This window comes from Neofelis nebulosa, chromosome 4 (genome assembly GCF_028018385.1).
Source record: "Neofelis nebulosa isolate mNeoNeb1 chromosome 4, mNeoNeb1.pri, whole genome shotgun sequence".
Taxonomy (NCBI): domain Eukaryota; kingdom Metazoa; phylum Chordata; class Mammalia; order Carnivora; family Felidae; genus Neofelis; species Neofelis nebulosa.
The window spans coordinates 125,345,511-125,363,265 of NC_080785.1; the positions used below are offsets into that span (position 1 = coordinate 125,345,511).

Genomic DNA, 17,755 nt, shown 5'->3' on the forward strand with positions numbered 1-17,755 from the left:
TTTTAAGAGTCTGGAGCCTGTTTTAGATTCTCTGTCTCGCTCTCTCCCCTCCCCTGCTCACACTCTGTTTCTCTCTCTCTCAAAAATAAATAAACATTTTAAAAAATTAAAAAAAACAACAACAACAAAGAACAAAAAGCAGAATGGTAATTGCAAAGAGCTGGGGTGAGAAGAAGCAATGAGGAGTAACAAACCACTTAAGGGATACTGGGTTTTATTTTAAGGGGATGAAAATATTTTGAAGAAAACAAAAGTGGTCTTTGCATAACATAGTGAGTGCAGTAAACACCAGTGAATCATTCACATAAAAATGGTTAATCCTATATTATGTGAATTTTACCTCTGTAAAGAAAAAAAAGGTAATATTTATAATAATGAATAACAAAAATAAGCTGTTGACATATTCCTCCTTCATCTTTGTGGATGGGGATCTCAATCCCTTACATAAGGCAACCCATTCCATGTTCAGGCAGGTCTGCTGTAATGAAATATTAATGAATGGGCTTATACACTTATTAAGCCCATTTCTCAGTTCTATCTGCTCACATCTGGGCCGGGTTGGAAAGTTCCATGGACTCTCTTCACCTCAGTTACTGATATTTAAAACAGGGATGCGATGCTTATGGAACCAGTCTGTAGTGTGGATTAAATAAGATAACTAGCCTATACTGTGTCTAGCATAGTGTCCCAACAGACAGTAGGTGCTTACCAGAAACAAATATAATCTGAACTTAGTAGATGTAATTGTTGACACTGATTTGGAGGGGATTAGAGAGAAGAAGAGGAGAAGTTTTAAAGTTCGCAGTGGCTATGTTTTGACACTACTAACTAGATGTTGACTCAAGAGTTAACTTTGTTATTAACCTTGTACCAATGGCCCTCTCTCCAAAATGTGGTTCTAGTTCTCCTTTGGGGACAAAAAGTAATACCCCAAAGGATACACTTCAACAATGACTACTTCAAGAGGCAAGAAAGAGAGACACGCCAGGCTAAGCACACAATTTATTAAAACACAGAATTTAATTTTTCACACTTTTTTGGAGGTTTCCTCCTCCTTCACTGACAAAATTGTAAAACTTTAATAGTAAAATGTACTCATCTCCTCACTTACTACCAGAGTGGTTAAACTGAAGATTACTGAAGAGAGGCACCTGGGTGGTTCAGTCAGTAGAGCATGTAACTCTTGATATTGGGGTCCTGAATTTGAGCCTCGGGTTGGGCATAGAGCTTATTTTTTTTTTTTAAATGAAGATTAGTGAAAAGATTTCCTATTATGGAAAACATGCAAGCAAGAGTGTCTTCCATTACAAAACAGACCAAGAAGTAGACAAGGATTCACTATCTCCCTGTTCTGCCTCTCTTCCTTGTACTGTAGTTTCAACACCTCAATAATTTATATCACCCTATGGAGATAATGATCATCTTGGAGGGCCGACATTCACCTAGAGTGGCTGTAACAGGTCATTACATGTGTTGTCCTAGCCTTTAGAACAATCAATAACCCCAAATGAAGAGTAATGGTCATTACAAAGCCAAACACAGGTTGATGATCCTTCCTTATTGATATTAAATTTGCCTATTGGTTCCTGCATATTTGTCTGCCACTGCCCCTGCTGCATTCAGCTGCAGCCCTTTCCACCCCTACGTTTAGGTGAGTCTCATACACCTCCTCTGAGCAATCCAGCGATGATCATTCATTTCCACACTGTATTTGCTGATTTTATTGTCTCTAAGATGCAGTGTGCTTGAATGCTTTTAGTTTTTTGTCACCAAATATACTCAAGACTCTTTTTTTTCTACTTCCAAAAGGCTTACTTATACCTATTGGCCCACTGCTCCTACTCCTGAGTGTAATAGCTCTATTTTAATCTCACTTCAGTATAAACATGATCCAGAAAGGTTTTGTTTTAATTTTTTTTTCAGAGAGGGAGGGGTAGAGAGTAAGAGTGAGACAGAGAGACAGAGAGAGAGAGAGAGAGAGAGAGAGAGAGAGAGAGAGGAAAGGGGCAGAAGGAGAATTTTTTTATTTATTTATTTTTTTTTTTATTTTTGGGACAGAGAGAGACAGAGCATGAAGGGGGGAGGGGCAGAGAGAGAGGGAGACACAGAATCGGAAACAGGCTCCAGGCTCCGAGCCATCAGCCCAGAGCCTGACGTGGGGCTCGAACTCACGGACCGCGAGATCGTGACCTGGCTGAAGTCGGACGCTTAACCGACTGCGCCACCCAGGCGCCCCAGAAGGAGAATTTTAAGCAGGCTCCACGCTCAATACAGAGCCGAAATGAGCCACCCAGGTGCCCCCAATAACTTTTTTTAAATGTTCACACATTCAGCCATTCAGTCATGAAGTCATGACGTATTTACTGAGTACCAAATTAATGTGACAGTTAATATGGCATACAGATAAGATCATTAATAAAGTAGACAACAAGCATATAGACTTTTAAATTAGTAATACCTAGACTTGAATTCTGGCTCTGCCATTTTCCTGCCATGCGACAGTAAAGAAATTGAGTCTCAAATTTCTTGCTTACAATATGTGCTCATTATATATACTTCCTTAGAATGTTATAAGATATAGAAACCCATGTGCATAAATCACTTAATATTTTCCATATTTTTCATATTCACTCTATGAAATTGTGATTTTTCTTTTCCAAATAACTTCTAAACTTTAATTAGGATTTATAAATATATTCTCATACAATTTATTGCTTTCAAGTCAAATCATCCTAATGATGTTGCATGTTAATCAAACTATAATTCCCATTGCATATTTATTGTAGCTTTGTCTATTTTTTAATAGCAACCTTCAAGTTAGGCATACTTATCTATGACCCTCATGTATTATTTGTAAATTCTGAATTTAATTCATAGTCAAATAAATGTACTAAAAACATTTCAGAACCCACATCCCTTGGATTTTTCATTTTTGCTTTCTTAATGATATAGTGAAAAGAACATGAAGCGTACAATAAACATGTTAGCTGTACTTTTGAAAGGCTTTGTGATCACGGACGTGTCTCATCTTTAAAAGGTACTTGATTACACTTCACTTCACTATGTCATTTATTTTTTGTAAGATGGGTTTTATGTATGCAGACATGTTTTATAAACACTAAAACTAACCAAAAGCAGCTACCTTACTTTTTTTGGGGGGATTTTTGCTATTTCTTTCCTGACTATTCTTTTGAATTTTAGTACCAAATAAATGAACATCTTTCTCCTAGAAATATTTTGAATAATATTTATGTGTAGAATTGACATGAAATCTCACTGTTGGTAACAGATTAATTTGAAAAGTTCCAGACATTTTTTGATTCTATAACCTGACAATTTGGACTTGATTGACTTTTTTTTTCTTGGTAAGTTAATCACATAATTACAAACTAGTAGATTATTTTATGCAAGAAGATTGTTCCACAAATTAGGTCACTGTCATTTATCATTACCATTTCTTTTCAAAATATATCAAGTCTTACAGTATGTTAACACCTGTCTCAGTATATATCATTTTATTTCCCTCAAATGAACATTATGAAGAAATTCAAAGATCTAATCAGGAAAAAAATTACAAATTCATTGTAAAGTACAACCATAAATATCTGCAATGATCTAGGGCAGTATAACATCTAAACCAAAGAGAACGTTTCAGAGCTCCAAGAGAACAGGGGAACAGGCTTATTTGGGATTGCCTTTTTCACAAGCCAGGACTTCACATGACCTTTTCCTGCCATTGTTTCATATTTGTTGTGATTTTATCTTCACAGTGAGATGATGATTTAAGCTATTTGATTAAAGATGGTTTATTCTATACTCCCTTATGTTCTAATCCCTTTCAGCTTTTAGTCTATCAAGGGCATAAATACACATGACTGATTCTAAAGGGACAGAAGCCTGACAATCATTAAAGATAAACAATACAATGAAAAGTATAAGGCTAAAAATATGGATGCATTTAAGTTTTAGGAACCTCTGCCCAAAGGCCCCCATTTCCAATGTAATGTACTAAGGGAAAATGAATAACAAGCTCATACTGTAATTATAGATGATGATTAATTGGTACTTTGTAATTACTAGGTTGCAATCAAGTCAGACTGAGTCCCATCCCAACAGTATCTTTTTCTGAAGCCACCAGAAGGCATATAAGGACAGGACCATTACAGCAGAAGATGGCTGCACAAAGCCTGGGTGACTATGCATGATGCATACACAAAGCAAGTAACACTTGGTGTCCCTGCAATAACTAACTTTCTATAGTGCTAGAGCTCAAAAGGATACTGGGAATGTCCTGCTCAACTATTTCATATTATAGGGAACTCTACTTGGGCCAGTTTCCAAATCAAACATCTAATCAACAGTAAAGCCCATACATAAATTTCTGACTCCTGTTTCCATTTTGTTGGCCCTCTATAGAATGCTGCCTCTTCCTATCAATGATGTATAGATTTTTCTTTCCCAGACTCTGCCACAGAATGTCACCTAAAAATGTACCTTTTTAGTAGGTGACCTAAAATTAAGAATTTGACTAACATTAAGAAGACAACAAACCAATAATTTTCTCTCTCCCCTTATGAGCGTATCTTATATAAAATAGACGTTTAATTCTTGCCCCAAATTCCTGGCCTTTCGGCTTTTAAGGGAAGGAGATAAATGGTTTAAAATTTACGAAAGTGTCTAGCACATTGCTGTGGTGACTCTAAAAAGTTGAACAGACATTTCTATTAATTTAAAGGATTTGCTGGAACTGGGAAGGCATATTACATGAATAATAAGGGTCCAGTACTTAAAGGAAGAAAAAAAAAAAAAAGAAACATTTCATAACAAAAAAACTCAGAAAAATATAGACATTAAAGAAAATAGATTGCATCAAAAAACAGGTATCTTAAAATTGTTGTGAGTATATATATACATTTATATTGTTACAGTCTAAGTATAAGAAAATCAATTTTGATAAAAGGTAAAAAAGTAGCTGATGCTGGTATGTAACAGTAATATTAGTATGTAACAAATATTTTTAAGATAGACAAATACATATAAATAGCATGTATTTGTATTATTTGGTACAAAAAAAGAACACTGATTTCAACTTTCTGGGGTTAATTTTAAGTAAAGACCCTAAATTTAAACTGTTTTACCATGCAAAATACCTCATTCCTGCGTACTTCAAATCATAATGAAAATAAAATGTATGAAGCTTACTGGTGATGTCCCAGATTGTATAATCCTACAAAAGACATTAACAGAAGCTCTAAAAATCTAATTAAATTTTAGAGAGCTAGTAATGTCGCCATAAGGCCCATGTAAGCTATTATCTACATTAATAAAAATTAAATTCAGACTATATCCATATCTGGATAATAATATACCTAGTTTCAAGGTCATTCTTATTTCCTCACTTAAGGATGTTTCTTCCCTATTCTTATAAATAAAAATTGATTAATTCTGAAGGGCAAACCAAATCCTGTCTCTTTATCTGCACATTCTTCTTTTAGGCCATGTGAGAGATTAATAGCCTTCCCGCTTTGGGGGACAGAACTAAGACAATGGCGCCTCTCCTCTCTTGTACCTCGAAAGAAAGGAATGTCTGTGTACTGGCATACTTCATGTTACTGTGCTTTGCTTCCTTGTACTTTGCAGATTATGTTTTCTTATTTTTTTAACAAGGTGAAGGTTTGTGGCAACCCTGAATTAAGCAAGTCTTTTGGTGCCATTTTTCTAATAGTTTTTGCTCACTTTGGGTCTCTCTGTCACATTTTGGTAATTCCTGTGCTATTTCAAATTTTTATTATTATTTATCATTATTATTATTATTATTATATTTATATTTATGGTGATCTCTGATCTTTGACATTACCATTGTAATTGTTACAGGGCACCAAAGACCATGACCACTTAAGAATGGTGAACTCAGGGGCACCTGGGTGGCTCAGTCAGTTAAGCGTCTGACTTCGGCTCAGGTCATGATCTCGCGGTCCGTGAGTTCGAGCCCCGCATCGGGCTCTGTGCTGACAGCTCAGAGCCTGGAGCCTGCCTCAGATTCTGTGTCTCCCTCTCTCTCTGCCCCTCTTCTGCTCTCTCTCTCTCTCTTTCAAAAATAAATAATAAACACACAAAAAAAAAGAAAAAAAATTGAACAACAAAGCCTGAATGACACCACATCTGTTTATAATGTGGTTTACTAAATATTTTAAGCCCAATGTTGAGGCCTACTGCTCAGAAAAGAAGATTCCTTTTACAATTCACTGACAATACACCTGGTCACTCAAGAGCTGTGATGAAGATGCACAGTGAGAGTAATGTTGTTTTCATGCCTGCTACACAACATCTATTCTGCAAACCATGCATCAATGAGCCATTTCAACTTTCCAGTATTATTAAAGAAATACATTTCATAAGGCTATATAGCTGCCGTAGACAGTGACTCCTCTAATCAATCTGGACAGTCCGTTGAAAACCTTCTGGAAAGGATTCACCATTCTAGATGCCATTAAGAAAATGTGTGATTCATGGGAAGAGATCAAAATATCAAAAGAACAGGGGTCTGGAAGAAGTTGATTCCAACTTTCATGGAGGACTTTGAGGGGGTTCAAGTCTCAAGTGGAGGAAGTAACTGGAGATGCGGTGGAAAGAGCAACAGAATGAGAACCAGATGTAGAGCCTGAAGATGGGATTGAAGGGCTGCAGTCCCATGATAAATAAAACCTGAATGGATAAAAATCTGCTTCTTATGGATGAGCAAAGAAAATGGTTTGTTGCGATGTAATGTACTCCCAGTGAAGATTATTTATATGACAATAAATAATTCTTTATTGTGGTAGTCTCGAACTGAACCCTCATTATCTCCAAGATATGCCTAGAATCTCTCTCTTGCTCTCTCTTTCTTGAACAATTTGTGTGCTGAGCTCAGGGTGGTTCTAGCCTCGATATGTGAAGCAGGTCTTTTCTCTCTTTGCTCCATCATCAGTGACTGCAACTGATTAGGTTAAATCAGGTAGACTCTTCCTGGGACAGGATACCTTTAATTCAAAGTTAGAGGTGGAGGGCTTTCATTCAAGCCAAATTCAGTAGTTCCATTTTAGCAGGGAGCCTGTACTGTGGGAGTTACTCAGTCTTCATTAATAAAATCGTGTGTGGTATTTGACTGAGTTCCCTTACGTGGTAAAAAAAAAAAAAAAAACCTTGACAGGAGGCAGGGTGGGACTGAAAAGACCTTCATGCCTTCAAGGAATTGCAGTGCCAAATTACCATATTAAATCTGTCAGCAAACTACTATTTGAATGTGCAATACCAAGAATTAGCATAGCCCCCAAAATTTCTGAAAAAGCAAACACATTTCCTCTCTCCACCCCTCATACACAAACTTGACTGATATCTTGACATATGTAGAAAATATACATTATTTTAAATGAATTACAGTAGGAGTGCCTGGAAACAAGTCAGTTTTTTCTAACTCAAACTCTAAAATTTCAGGTATATTCTTGGTTTTCTCCTATGTTTGGCTGCACATCATGGTCTTACCTTCTATCATTTATCTCAGATCTTCTCAGCTCCTACTTTTCCTCCATCTGTTTGGTCTTTGGCCTGTTGATAGCATCTCTGGACCCATCCCGTCAGGTTCATTCCACACTCCCTGTTCCCTATAGTCCAATCTACTCTATTCTCAGTCAATGAAACGATCCTTAAGCACTGATCCTAAAAAGAACAATGCCTTCCTCTATTAGTTTTTCATTCTTTGAAATATGACACGTCTGAAACATCATTCTATACATTCTACAATGTATAAAGGTTCTAGGCTTTCCTTAGCTCCCCGTATCACTCTTTGACCAGAGGATCATATAATATGTACTCTTTTAAAACCGTGATTTTTGTTTGAAAGTGAAAATTACACTTACAATTGGAAAAAAAGAATATAAAATGAATTGGGAATTTAAAGTAAAGACATCTGGAGATAGGAAGGCAGTTGTGCGTGGCTTGGTACTGATGACAGAATAACATCTCATATTTATATGGTATTTCATCACTCAAATAATATTTTCATTACATTCTCATTTAATCTACATACCTTATACAAATTAGATTGGATCATTCTCCATTAACAGATGAGGGCATTTGGGCTGCTGGACAACCAGCGTGGACTTAACAGAGGAAGTGATGTATTCTAAATCTTGTCAGATTGGTGTTTAATTTAGATGCTGGAGCGAAGGATGGTAATTCTCAAATTTATCTGAGTCATGTTTCTTTCTTTTGCAACTGAGAAAGCCTGCTGTTACATACATCTCTCTATTATTCCAATGGTGGAAAATAGTGTCTGAATGCTGTGGGTTATTTTTCCATCCACCTGTATACTTATTTGTTTCCCCCTTTTTGAGAGGTAAGTATATTAAACCACTTTAACTCAACACATTCGTCCATGGTTCTCTGGTTACTCAGATTCTGATTAATGACACTTCCTATTGATCACTACATTTTCTGCTGCAAACTTGGTACTAAATCCTTTTACATCTCCCTGAGCTTGTATTTCACCACTAGGCTTCACTGCATGATGTAAGCTTGGCTATGCTCACCTCATAGGGAACCATATGGCTGCTTGATCTTACTCTGTTAGTGCCCATAATCCCACTGGGCATAATTCTTCCTACATGTTCATGCAAAATTTTCCTTAAGGCAATTATTTTAGGGCAAGTATATGAGAATGGCTAAGGACATTTGCTTTTCTTTCAAATAGCCTGGATCTAAGTGATGATACTTCCACTTATGACCTGAGTACCCTTCACCAAGACATTTACCTATACTAAGCCTATACCTCCTCATTGTTTTAAATTTTTTTTTCCACGTTTTTATTTATTTTTGGGACAGAGAGAGACAGAGCATGAACGGGGGAGGGACAGACAGAGAGGGAGACACAGAATCGGAAACAGGCTCCAGGCTCTGAGCCATCAGCCCAGAGCCTGACGCGGGGCTCGAACTCACGGACCGTGAGATCGTGACCTGGCTGAAGTCGGACGCTTAACCGACTGCGCCACCCAGGCGCCCCTACCTCCTCATTGTTAAAATTAGGATAATAACATTATCTACTTTTATATTGGATTGAGAGAATTGAAAAGGCTAACACATTTGAAATACATGTGATAAAACCCAAAACATAATATGGATTCAACATATTCATTCAAATGTATTTACTGAGTATAGAGATTACATATATGATAATTATATATATGGTTATATATCTCATGAAATATATCTCATTATTACATATATAATAGTGAAAGTAGCTCTCCTACATTCCCCTAGGTCTTGAGGTATACATAAAAAGACCAAAAATGTAATGTTCTTATGGATATTAACTGTAATAATTTGACAGAAAACAAACAAGCACATTACAATAATATATAATGTAAACATATAAATGCAACATTTTATAGTATGGGAAGTTGGTCGTAAACACTGACTTTGGGAGTATTTGTGGAGTTACTTCTTCTGATACACTGGTATGGACTTGAATGACAGAAAAATAATTATTATATCTTTATTACCACACTAAATCTTAAAGACACTAGATAATTAGAATATGCCAACATTTATGATTGGTGAGCAATATTTCAACCTGTTAGGCATGAACTTAAAATCTAGTATATTCAGGAGGTTATGCTTAGGTTCCTTCGATGGGAAGGTAGATATATTAAGGCAAGTTACACCTAAGAACAACTAGAAACAAAAGCAATGTTGAAGGGAGACACATGTAATGTGTTGGCTGAGGGTGGGGGTAGGCGATGTGTCATAAGACACATTATTACAGAAGTCAACTAGTGAAGCAAAGAGGATAGTATCAAGCATTTGAAACCTCAAAAATATATTAAAACGGCAAGACTAAATTACAACATGTCTTGTACTGCATAAGCAAACTATAAAATTAGTGCTTCATTCTGTACCAATGAAAAACCATCAACAAAATTCAACCTGTGGTTACGGAAAGGTCTTGATAAAGAAAATCAACTCTAGGAGTGAGAGACTGAAGACAGAGATTAATTAGGAGGTGATTGCAATAATCCAAGAGGATAAATTATGGGGTTTGAAATTCAGACAGGGACAGTACTAGTACAGTAAAATAAAATGAAGGGCGAGTGTTTTTGCAAACTTTTCCCTAAGCTTAAAAGGTTTTCAAATTTCTGGAAAATAAACAATTGACAAGCACTCTTACTTTTAAAACTATAGCACTGCTGTAATAATTTTGAAATACACAATAAGATAAAACAATTATCTTGAGAGGTATAAATGCATAACTGCCTTAAATGTATGTACATTTAACCCTACAAAGATAAATTATAAGCACACAGCCATAGATATACACAAATATTCCCATATAGTGAACAAATCAACATTATAATCACCAGTGCTTTACAAACACTGTTACCCTGTCATAGAAAGATATACAGCTTTGGCAGCAGTAATTTTCTCTTGTTTACTGATTAAGAGACACATAGTATATACACAGAGACAGCAGTATCCCTTCAGTGGCTGGACACTCTATGGAGTGCCAGATTCTCACATGTATTTTAATAAAGCTGTAATATGTGCTTTAAGTGTTATTGGTCCCTCCAAGTAAAATACCATTTCTGATATAGTAGAATCTGTGCCTGATTAACAGATGCCATCATTTAATTGCATTTGCCATTATTTTTGGTGTTTTATGCATCTCTTTATAAATGAAACACTAGCAGTGACTTGATCACATTGTAATTATGTTTAAGTGCCCATGCAGTAAAAAGTACACTATGTCCTTTTTAGTGGTTAAAAGCAGCCTCTGGAGCCAGACCATCTAATTTTGAATCCTGGTTCCATCTCCTAGTGAGTTAAGTAATCTCAGGCAAGTTACTGAAATTCCTTGTCTAAAATTTCTTTTTTCAAAGGAAATAAGAATATATAATATACATATGATAAGTTTATATTATACCAAAAATGTTTTATATATATACATACATATATATACACACACACAAATGTGCCTGTATATATATGTGTATATATATATATGTTTTATATATATGTATGCACACAATACATGTATATACACACACTATATATACACATATATATACACAATATATATGTGTATACACAATATATTGTATACACACAATATATTGTGTATACACATATATATTGTGTATATATAGTGTGTGTGTATATGTGTATACATATATATACATATATACACACACATATATACACATATATACACACATATACGTACATATACATACACATATATATACATATACACATATATACACACACACATATATATACACATACATATATACATATCAAGGATATATATATATCCTTGAATATTCTATTTGCATTTTAAGCACTAAATAACTATTTTGTTGTCATTAATGTTACTACTACTGTTTATTACAGTTTGCCATGTGATCTTGGGCAAGTCAAAGATAATATGACAACCACTTATTTTCCATGAGCAAGACACATACCAAGATTCTAGGTTTGGTGTTTCTTTTATTGAGGATTTTTCTCAAGGTAACTTGACAAAGGCTTGGGTACATGGTATTCACGATAACTGGAGAAGTAAGGGCTAGAAACACAACCTTTTTGATACTGTTTATATAATAAACAGTGACATACGATATACTGAAGGGGTCTTATTCAGCTCATGTATTCAGTGGTAAAGAGAACAGGTTCAGGAATCCTGTGAAGCTGGTCCAAATCTCAACCCTATTTCTTGCTACATATATGGCCTTGGGCTAGCTACTTAACTCATTTGAACCTCAGCACTGTAGTAGTAGGATAATATCCAGCACTGTAGTGTAGGATAATCCTTTACAAGAGGCTCTGAAGCCAGACTGCCAGGGGATCTTTGACACATTAAGCTGTGTGACCATGAGTAAGTTCTTTAACCTCTCAGTGATTCCTTATTTGTGAAACGAGGGTAGTATTGGCTACATCCATTGGGTTGGGATAATGCTTGAATGAGCTAATACAGATAAAGACAAAGTTGTAATCAGTACATAGTAAGCACTCAAACACATGCTAGTCATTGACATTAAAATGGGACTCTCCATAAACCTACAATTTTGAAACACAATCCCAAATTAAACCAGGAAAAAAAAATCCCTACATTCTGAATCTAGGTGCTAGATCATTCTTCAAGGACTTGCAAATGGGAAAGCACAAAAAGGTTCTGCCACTGTAAGCAAACTTGCTAAAATGGATTTTCTGTTTATTTCCTCATGAAAAGCTGTCAGCTCACTGTATACTCACAGTCCTACACATGCCTAAACCATGGGTAAATGGGCAGCTTACTTACCATAAGCCAAGTGATAGAGATTCATGGAGGGTTTAAACTCTAGATTCAGAGACTGAAAGCCTGGATTAAAACCCCAATTCTGTTACTGTATTGCTCTGTGACTACGGACAAGTCATTTACTTCTGAGGCTTAGGTGTTCATCTATAAAACAGGATGAAACTACTTTGTTGTTGGTATTTTTCACCTTCGCTTAACTACTAGCCACTAGTTTATTAACCTAGGACACTCAAAAATAAGGAGAATTAAAAGGGAAAAGGATTATACTTCTTTCGTTAAACCACTAGGCTCGCTATAACTTGGTTCTCTCCAATAGTCACAGAAAGGAGAGTTTCCTGAGCCTGCCTTAGCCCCTCAAGACATATTTAGCACTGTCACTTTCAGAGTAAAAAATGAAGAGAGCTCAACCCACGAGATGCTGATAGCATGAAGCAAAACATATGCTGATGTGACTCATCTAGTATGAAACTTAAATAAACTCCATGAATTTATTTATAGCAGGAAGTGTTTTACACTCAGAGATACTAGCTCCAAATCAGATTCTGAATTGAATTCAAGGAGTGAGGTTGAAGGTATGAGCAAGTTGCAGGATGATGTCCTGGAATATGAGACTTACTGAAGTCAAGGGAAAGAAATCAAGAAGAGAATTAGAAAATAATTGGTTTGAAAAAAACCAGCCCTTTAAGAAAGATGCCAGTTAAATGGGCCAGTGACAAAATTCTCTGAAGCTCTAAAGTGCTATGGAAGAGAAAAACAGACCCTGTGCTCAAGTCATATTAACATCACATTTGTTTATTTTCATACAAGTGTGGCAGGGCTCAATGTTACATACATACAGCAGTCTACTTGGGTACACTAAAAAATACCACCATATTATGTTTGAGCATATTATATGGACCTGTTACAGAAAGTGGCCACAACTGTTTTTATTTTTTAAATCTAAATTTAGTCTAAGTCACTTGAATTTCAAACATACTTGAATGGCATAGTTAAACATTTCTTGGATATTAGAAGTAAGTTCCAATTTTCACTTTTTCTTTTCAAACCGCTGTTTCCCCTGAATAGACAACCATGGCAAAGATTTTTAAAATGTTATTCTCCATAAAGTCTTTGCTTTCACTTCTATATTGCAGACTGATCAAGAACTGCAAATGGCTGTCATTTTTATACTTTCAGGTAGTAGAACATGGATTTCATAGAACTGTTCTCCCTGAGAGAGACATTGCAAGGATGCTCAGGTCACCTCTGCCCAGCAAGGAGTCTGTTTCTAACCCCATTAACACACATACAGGCTCCACAGACCTCCTAAAGGGGATTAACTAGGTTGTGGTCATTCTGCCTATCCCATCTCATTGTTTTAGAATAGCTAATGTCTGATCCTCTGACCTCTGAACTGGGAAATCTGGTTTAGCATTATCCTTTAGGATTAGTTATCACATGTTAATACAAGTAAGCTTAAGTGGACAATCATGTTCAAGCCATCAGGCCAATCAGATTTTTTTTTTGCTTAACCAAGCACAAGGAAGAAAAAGGATGTAACATTCAAGGTGTGAGACTCAGTAAATTCTAATTATCTAGATGTAATAAATTTTACTTTTTAATGTTTATTTATTTACTTTGAGAGACGGTGTGAGCGGGGGCAGGGGGAAGAGAGAGAAAATCCCAAGCAGTGTCTGCACTGCCAGCACAGAGCCTGATGCCGGGCTCAATCTCACAACTTTGAGATTGTGACCCAAGCCAAAATCAACAATCAGATACTTAACTGACTGAGCTACCCAGGAGCCCCCAGATGTAATAAATTTTAAACTTATATTTGTGAAGGGATACAAAGGCAACACCAAATAGTTACACTATATGTAAGTCTGATATTAAAAAGGTAAAGCAAAACAAATGAGCAAAAAGCCTTACTTTTTTGAAGGCATCACTTATGTAAAAGAGCCACAGGGTTGGAGAGCCATTAATTCATTTGTCTGACATCCATTCACCCATCCAATATGAATTAAGTGTTAGCTTTGGGTCTGTAACAGTTAAGTGCAGACTCTGTCCTCATATAACTGGGATGGTCTAATAGATGAAATACCAATTAAAATCCTAACATGATTTCCAATGAACTTTAAAAAAATACATGAACTTATGGGTGCCTGGGTGGCTCAGTCGATTAAGCATCCGACTTCAGCCCAAGTCATGATCTCACGGTTCGTGAGTTTGAGTCCTGTGTCGAGCTCTGTGCTGACAGCTAGAGCCTGAAGCCTGCTTCAGATTCTGTGTCTGCCTCTCTGCCCCTGACCTGCTCATGCTCTGTCTCTCTCTCTCTCTCTCTCTCTCTCTCTCTCCCTCACAAATAAATAAACATTTAAAAAATCTTTAAAACAAATAAATAAGTAAATAAGACATGAACTTATGTCAGCCAACAAGGCCTTGACTGATGTGTCAGCCTCTATAATACCCATTTCTACCACTTTCCCTCATTCACCCACACCCAGCATCACTGGCCTTACTCTAAAATTGGGTCCCCCTCAGGGTTCCCCTCTCTGCTTAAAGAGCTATTCCCGTTAATCTTCACAGGACTGGTTGATTCTTGTCTTTCAGTTTCTTGGCTGTACATCATCTCCTCAGAGGGGTATCTCCTAACTAGCATACTTAATCTTATAGAGCAGCCCCTCCTAGGCAATTCTCCATTTTTACCCTGCTGAATTTAGTCTGTAAAGTACTTTTTATTACCTGACATTGTAACACCCATTGCCAGCCTTTTGTCTTGATTACTAGAATATAAGCTTCACAAAGCAGTGGTTTCTATACACTTTATTCACAGAGTATATTCACCATGGTAAAAGGATCCATATAAAGTCATCATTTGAAAACTACTTGATAAAAAAATGAAGAGCACACAGGTATATATAAAATCACACTGCCATGAAGGAAAGATAAATGTTCCTATAGGAGCATAAAATAAAGTGATTGGAGCAATCCTGGAAGAAGCCAGAGTTTCCTAAGGAAATAATGTCCAAACTTAATCACACATTTATTTATCACATAAACTATGTAAACCAATTTGGTCCTTCATTACTTAAAATCTAAAAGAAAACAAGATAAACTACAAATGGATCAAGTTATACATACATTAAACTGGTTAATGAAATTAAAACTGACTGCTAACCTAAATGAAAAGAAAAACAATAAGGTGGAACCATACCTCTGGATGAGCAGTTACCACTACAGATGAACTGGCCTAAAATGCTGGTCCTCCAGTTGACCAGAGAGCCAGCCTCAGTGAATTAGGGGAACATTTAAATACATATTTAAAATTGACTTAAGTGGTTTAAGTCTGGAAATACTTTGGCATGATATCAAAATGACAGATATACTCTTTCTTATTGAACTCTTGTGATTTTTAATAATTTATCTTTTTTGCTATTGAAGGCCAATACAAATGTAGATCTTTTTTAAAAATTTTTTTTAATGTTTATTTATTTTTGAGACAGAGAGAGACAGAGCATGAACGGGGGAGGGTCAGAGAGAGAGGGAGACACAGAATCTGAAACAGGCTCCAGGCTCTGAGCGGTCAGCACAGAGCCCAACGTGGGGCTCAAACTCACGGACCGCGAGATCATGACCTGAGCCAAAGTCAGCCGCTTAACCGACTGAGCCACCCAGGCGCCCCACAAATGTAGATCTTTAAGAACTAATGCTAAGATGCTATCAAAAGGGCAGTCACTCTAGTGGTTTAATGGGACAGAAAAACACTGAAGGGGAGAAGGATGGGTGGGGAAGCATGAGAAAAAAATGGAAAGAAAGTCAGTTGTCCTACAAGAAACTGGTGGCCCTGCCTGACAAATGAGACCACAACATTCATTTCCTTCATCATTTCCTTCTCAGTGCTGGATGGGTCACCAGGAACTAGAATGGAACCAACTCATCAATTATACTGAAGAGTTTTGTCAGAAGAAACTCTCTCCTACAACGCTGTCCTTTAAAACCATCCCTCTCTTACAGAGTTCTCTTAAGTAAATTACTTTTCATCAATAAACTTCTATGTAAACTATTTCTTAAGGAAAATATTAAAAAGAGTTAAAAGTATTGTTTCCCCTATAGGATCTATTTCCTCAAAGTGCAAATATTCACTTAGGAATGTGACTTGGGAAAAAGAAACAGGTGCACTCTCCTTAAGGATATCAAAATGTTTTGTAATTCAGGATTGCCATCAGTCACACAGGGCTGGTTAATTTTATGCACCAGTTTGATTGGTATAAGGCATGACCCAGTAGCTGGTAAAACATTATTGCTGGGTGTGTCTAAAAGCTGTTCCTGTAAGGGATGGGTATGTGAATCAGCAGACTGAGTAAAGAAGACAGCCCTCACCAATGTAAGTGGCCTTATCCAATCCAGTGAGGACCTGAATGGAACAAAAAGACTGAGGAAGAGTAATTTATTCATTATGGTTCTTCCCTGCTGGCTTGAGTGGGGACACTTCATCTCATTTCAACTTCTCCAATCCTTGGACTGTGATTCAAACCACAGCCCCCACTTAGTTCTTAGGCCCTCAGACTTGAACTAAATTAAATCAATGGTTTCCCTGGGTCTCCAGTTTGCATGCGGCAGATCATGGGACTTCTCAGCCTCCATAAACAGGTATGACAATTTCCCATATCTCTCCTTTCTCCCTCTCTCCATTTCCCCCATAACCTGCTCATGCTTGCTCGCTCTCTCTCTCTCTCTCATACACATACCTGGAAGTAAGCTTCTGAATCTTATCTATCACACAAAAAGTAGTAATGGATATATCACTAATTAGATGGCATTATTTAAACTACTCAAGTAGTTTAAAGTCCATTTAATAGAATAAAATTAACCAAGATAAGTATTACCAAGGCCCTAAATTATAGTGCATTTCCTTCCTGGACTAAAAAGTCTCCTGAGATAAGCTTTACATGTGTATTGGGTGGTGAGTGTGGGGGGGGGAATGGATACACAGGGGTAAGATAAATGTTAAGTTTATAGTCATTCAATATTTAAGGAATGTGACATAAAAGAATTAGAGAAAAGAAATAAAAGTGTTTTGTAATTCTGCTTCCATGCAAGAAAGTGTCCTGAAACTCAGCAGGATGTGTTGTAGACAACAAAATAATTCTCCATGCTAGCTAAGACCTGGGGTTTCTTCATTTCACGCTTAGAAACAACCCACCTTATCTTTTGGGTTGTATCTGCTGAAATCTCCATGGTCCATAAATGGTGTATTTTGTTGTTTTTGTTAGGGCTTGGCCATTTTAGACAGTCATAAAAATGTAACCACCTGATAAATCCCATCCTGGATCTTGGATTACATTTAACAAAACTATAATAGAGACAATAATAAAAATCATAATCATAATCATAATCTTAAATGACACAGGAAGTGGGGCGCCTGGGTGGCTCAGTTGGTTGGACGTCCGA

General features: G+C 36.5%; 1 protein-coding gene across 7 annotated transcripts in view; it reads right to left on the bottom strand.

The window, feature by feature from the left end:
• CNTN4 (contactin 4) overlaps positions 1-17,755 on the bottom strand; it is a 914,517-nt gene that overhangs the window by 560,517 nt on the left and 336,245 nt on the right. The window contains exon 1 of one of the 7 annotated variants that reach the window (XM_058726187.1): positions 14,234-14,250. The exons of the other annotated variants lie outside the window; for them this stretch is intronic. The gene's annotated coding sequence lies outside the window, so the exon portion shown is untranslated. Of the gene's footprint in view, positions 1-14,233; positions 14,251-17,755 lie in introns of those variants that run through there. 7 annotated transcript variants of the gene reach the window in all.